Consider the following 5,470-nt stretch of genomic DNA (forward strand, 5'->3'; position numbering starts at 1 on the left):
CAGTGTTAGCACAGAGGGAGCCTGCCTCTGCTACTGACTGGTTCAGCGTGAGCTCCTGACTCAAGGGTGTTTTCCTCTCGGACTCGGACCCGGATCAGGATCTAGAGTGCAGTTTCTCCAGTGGCTGGGGCAGTGAGAAACAGAAGCAAGGAGCCATATTGCTGGACCAAAATTGGACCAAACGAAAGGGCAGCAACTTTGGGGCGGGGAGAACTGGATAATAACAATAATATTAACTGCTTCCATTTACAGAAGGGCTTCAGACACATCATTTGATTGATTCTCACCGAAGGCCCTATGAGAAATGGGCTTCTGGCTTCTCTCATCCCCACTTGACAGATGAGAAAACTGAGGCTCAGTCAGGTTCACAGTCAATATTAGCCCAGATCCCACAGCTGGTAGGGGTGTAGCCAGGACTGGAACCCAGGGAAAAAACATAACTACATTATGAGACGGAAAACTTTGGGAGAAGAGGAAAATCCTTCCTCACCCCTTGCCTCCTCTGCAGTGTTTAATTTATAGCCAGCTGGTACAGCAAGTGGAGTGGCTTGGAGATGTCTTGAAGCCAGCCAAAAAATACCGAAGAGAGCGGGCTTTCCCAGGCCCCACCCTGCCCCTGGAACTCCAGGCCTCCCCGGGCCACGATGGTCCATCTGACCCCTCCTTGTGGAAGAATCCCTTCCCTGCCCTGTCCCGACACCGGCCAGGAGGGTGAGGGTGGGGGTCATGGGAGTGGCTGGCTTGTCGCATCTATTTCTTCCTGCAGCATCCAGGGCAGGGAGTAGCCTGCCAGGGACGCCCAGCTGGGGGCCAGCAGCACCAGGGAGCCAAGGGTCAGACTCGTCTTTGCATCAAGAAAGTGACATCTCTCCACATGAGGACTCAGCCTATGGCCTGGTGGAAGATTCCAGACTCTGGGAAGTGCCAGTTCCAGGCGTCCCGAGAGGGCGTCAGGCCAGAAGTGATGGATCGCAGTGACGGCTATGGCTTTGTGTCCAGAAGACCTCGCCTCAAATCCCTGCCCTTCTATGTATTAGCTGTGTGACTCTGGGGAAGCCACTGAACCTCTCTGGGACTCAGTTTCCTCATCTGAAAATGGGGATGAGGACAGTAGCTACCCCATTGGGTATAAGAGGACAGCACACAGGTGCAGTGGTGGCAGAGCTAAAGGGGGGCAGCAGCTGCGTGTGGCCCAGCCCAGCAGGGAGAGCCAAGCTCTCCTGCAAGGTGACAACACCCTGCAAGGTGAGTCCCTTGATCAACCCCACTTGACAGCTCCAGGCCCGCCCAGGAGGCACCCTGGGACCCTGCCCCGCTGGCCACCTCCATTCCTGCCCCCCTCCCACCCCCTCCCACCTGCTCTTGTAGGTTATGCCTGATTGGCTTTCCTGCCCAGAGAGGGGCTCTAAGGCTTGGGCACTCTCAGGGTCTGGTGCCCCCAGCACCCAGCAGGTTGTTTGTGGGACTCTCCTCCCTGGGCCCAGCCCCTGCCCCCCTCCCCTCATCTCCCCCAGCCTGCCTCTGAGCTGCTTCTCCCTCCAGATGCAAGGCCCCCGCCGCTGATGTGCCCCAGCTGGGCAGGCCCCATTCCCCGAAGACCTCACCTCCCCAAGCAGCAGCATCTGGGAGAGACCAGAGGCAACCAGCCACTGCCCACATCTGGATTTAACAGAAGCTACTCCCGCCACACCCTGCCTCTGGCCAAGACAGTTGTATTGGAGCCTGGAAGCCCCTTACAGACTGGAAGATGGGACCTGCCTCTTCCTCACTGGGCCTCCATAGCCTTGTGTGTAAAAATGTGGGGTGTAATACTAGGATTGGCCTCAAGGGGGCACTGCCGTAAGGAGTAAATGAGATGATGCCTGAGACCCTAGCAAACAGTTCAGGGTTGCTGTTATCTTTATCATGCTCTACAGTGTTAGGATTACTTTGCTACCAGAATGGGCAAGTTCCAGAGAAGAGCCCTGAAGCCAGCCTTCCCTAGGAGCACAGAAAGAGGGTGATAAGCTCAGACTGCCCGGGCCTGTGCTGATACCGACTCCTGGAACGTGGCCTGAGTCCCCTCTTTCTGGGGAGATACGCATTCTGCAAAACTCTGATGCTTCACTGACACGGAGGCAGTGGCCACTAGCTCCACGTGCATTCCTCCCTTCCCCCACGTGGCTCTCTCCTATCATCCTACCTCCGCACCTTTGCACCTGCTCTTTCCTGCCCGTGGTGCCCTGCCCCCACCTCCTCCCCGTCTAGATCCTGACATTCCTTCTCCTGCAGGAGGCCCTCTGGCGGCTGCACGTGGGGAAAAAGGCTCAACACCCCCCCATCGCGGGGCTCTTGTTTGGCATTGCCCACCTGTGGCTGGGGTTCGTGATCTTCTGGGGTGTGCCCTGCTTCTTGAGCCGCCAGCACGTTCATCAAAGACCATGGCCTGACGTTGTGGCCACACAGCGTACACATACTGGGCTCTGGTTCATCCCTGCAGGAGCCAGGAAGGACTCCAGTTAGCCTTAGGCTGCTGCCTGGAAATCACCGAGGAGACAGCCAGCACTGGGTTAGTTGGTTTGAGGCATGCGCTTTGGCGTAGAATTCGGATTTCAGAGAAGGCTGGAGGTTTCCCCTGACGACGATGATGATTCCCTCCCAGCGACGGGGAGCCCCTCCCTTCCGCTCCCAGGCCGGCCCGTTGCACCCTCACCCCAGGGCCTGGCTCTGGCCTCTGCCGTTGCACAAATCTTCTAAAGCAAGAAGGCCTCTGGATACATAGCATATTAATTGGGTCTTTAGAGTCTTCAAAAATTAAAGTGGGCCCTCCGCGATATCACAGACCTCCCCTCCCCTCGGGGGCATCCAACAGTCCAGAGACTAAAATGAGACCCCCTCGGTCAGATGGCAATTCTCCACCATTCCTCCCTGGTCTCTAAACAAAGCCGTTTTACTGGTTGCTTTTTTTTGCTGCTGTTGTGGGTTTCTTTGTTTGTTTTGGGGTGGGGTCTTTTTGCCATGCCTTGCGGCTTGCGGGATCTTAGTTCCCCCACCAGCGATCGAACCCAGGCCCCGGCAGTGAAAGCACCAAGTCCTAACCACTGGACTGCCAGGAAATTCCTGAAAGCTGTTTTCATCACATCTGTCACCTCTAAGATCTGCTTCTGTGATGACTATTTCTCTGGGGAAAGGGCCCAGTTTCTGAGGTGGGAGTTTGAATAGACTGTGTGGAGGTCTGGTCCCCATCCCCCCATCTTAAAACCCCTGGCAAGGTCCTTCCTGTGCCCAATTCGAGGCCAGCCTTCACAGTATCCACCCTCACTGAGGTTTCCCAGGGAAAACCCAACTAGCCAAGTCTTACAGGGCCTCCTGGCTCAAGGAGAGCCTCTGCCCCGCCCCCTGCATCCCTAGTCCTTCAGCAAAAGAAAGCCCTTCCCCCAAGAGTCCTTCCCACTGGGACCCCCAGTTCCCTGAGCCCATAGAGGAGGGCACAGCAGGAAAGGAAGAGGAAAAAGGAAGAGGCGGATGGGAAGGCGTGAGTGAGAAGAGCCCACATGGGGAGCACGTTGCACTGTACGGTTTTTTTACTAAATCACTTTGGCAAACATTGAGAGTTCAGATGCAAACATTTGTAGGTGACATCAGCTCATTTAAAATGACCCAGTGGGATCACTCAGTATATTAGGTGGAATAAAAATGTGGCTGTTGACACAGAGACCCCAGATGGCTTAACCGTGTTAGGAGGGTATTTGACTCCCTCCTAACAATCCCAGTGTAAACGGTCCAGGGCTGGTGTGGCGCTTTGTGGGGGCGGGGGCCCAGGTTCCCGGGAAGCTGTTTTGGAATCCAAGGTCCAGCCAGCCGGAAGGGGGAAGTGGAAGGGAAGTTGTGTTCATCACTCTCATCCCATTGGTAGGAACTGAGTCATGTGGCCACACACAGCTCCAAGGGATGCTGGGAAATGTAGTCCTTTCGTCCATGCAGCCCGGTGCACAGCTAAAGCAGGGTAAAGGGTATGGGATAAGCAGAGGAGTCTACTATACCTATGCGAGCTCACTTTTCCTAAACTCAGGAGACCTTCAAAGCCCTTTTCCTGCCACTGCCCTGACCAGGCTCCCCCAGCCCAGGGGACCAGAGGATATAACGTTTCTGTCCCTGGACGTGAGGCAGGCACTGTCACAGTGGGATGTGCCCCAGTGGCAGGGCAGGCTACAGGGGGCCCACCAGGAAGATGGCAGGGAGGGGGCAGCCACATCAGGGCAGGGGTCCCCCCACTGCATTCCCCACCCTCCCTCCCACCACCCACTCTTCTCTCCTCTCCATGCCTGGTGATGCCCTGATCCGGGCACTGGGGAGTGTGATTTAGGGAGATGCTTTCTATCATGCAGACATGAGTTTGGGGTTTCGGGAGGGCAGGGGGGACAGGGTGGCAGGCTTGCAGTGGGGAAAAATGGGCCCATCTTGGGGGGTTCAGCCATGCTAATAACACACCCAGAGAACGGCAGCCAGTCTGAGCCATCCTGGTAAGTCAGGAGGCCCAGAGAGGAAGGAAGTGGCCGGATCTGTGCCTTCATTAGGGCCTCATCCCACAGTAAGCTGCCCAGGGTAGGCTGGGCCAGGGAGAGGTCAGTGCGGACTGCAACCTTACCCAGAACGAGAGACTATGAACCATGATGCGCCCACAGAAGCAGGGGCTCTGAACCACGTCCTTGTAGACACCTCCCAAGACTGCCTGGGAAAGACCAGAGCCACCTCCAGTGACAGTTAACACCCACTGAGAGCCCACCATACTCTGGAATCATTGCCCCAGCTACCTTCACATCAGCCCTTTGAGCCACATCCTAGGCTTCCCAGAAAGGGTGTGCTGCCGTGCACGCACTGCCTTTCAGTGCTTCGGGGGAATCGTGGAATTAGAGAATGTGTGCGTGCCTGTCAATTACCTCCAGTCCCCACCTCCCTTAGTATACGAAATACCCCGGTCAGGAATCCGCTCTCCGGAAGGGGTCACATAGCATTTTAAATATGTATTGTTATGAAAACCTATACCACAGAGTTGATTCATTTACAAAAGGACGGTAGAAGTCATTTTTCATAGAAGTGTGAGGTGACGGAGATAAATGATGGCTAGAAAGATTCCCGGGAACTCGCGCCTTTGTACCAGCTGGGAAGAGAGCCCATAGCCAGAGGCTGTGCTCTGGGGTCCCTGGGGTCCTGGGTCTCCCCACTCGCTGGGCAGACAAGTCTTTTGTACCTTTACACTTGCTTCCTAGTAAATATTTGGATATTTGGCAGAATTTGACCTAAGATCTGCTTTTGTTGTAACTTTCCATCTGGTGGGGAGGGCTGTGGAGTCATCACCTGCCTCTAACTGGAGTCCACGTTTTTACCAGAAAACCCTGTCAGTTACAACTCATGCCCAATGTCAAGTGGTGGAGGCTGCTGAGAACCAGGTCTAATTCTAGAACCTATAGCCGTAACCACTGTCCCACAC

Source organism: Pseudorca crassidens, chromosome 7 (genome assembly GCF_039906515.1).
Source record: "Pseudorca crassidens isolate mPseCra1 chromosome 7, mPseCra1.hap1, whole genome shotgun sequence".
Lineage (NCBI taxonomy): Eukaryota > Metazoa > Chordata > Mammalia > Artiodactyla > Delphinidae > Pseudorca > Pseudorca crassidens.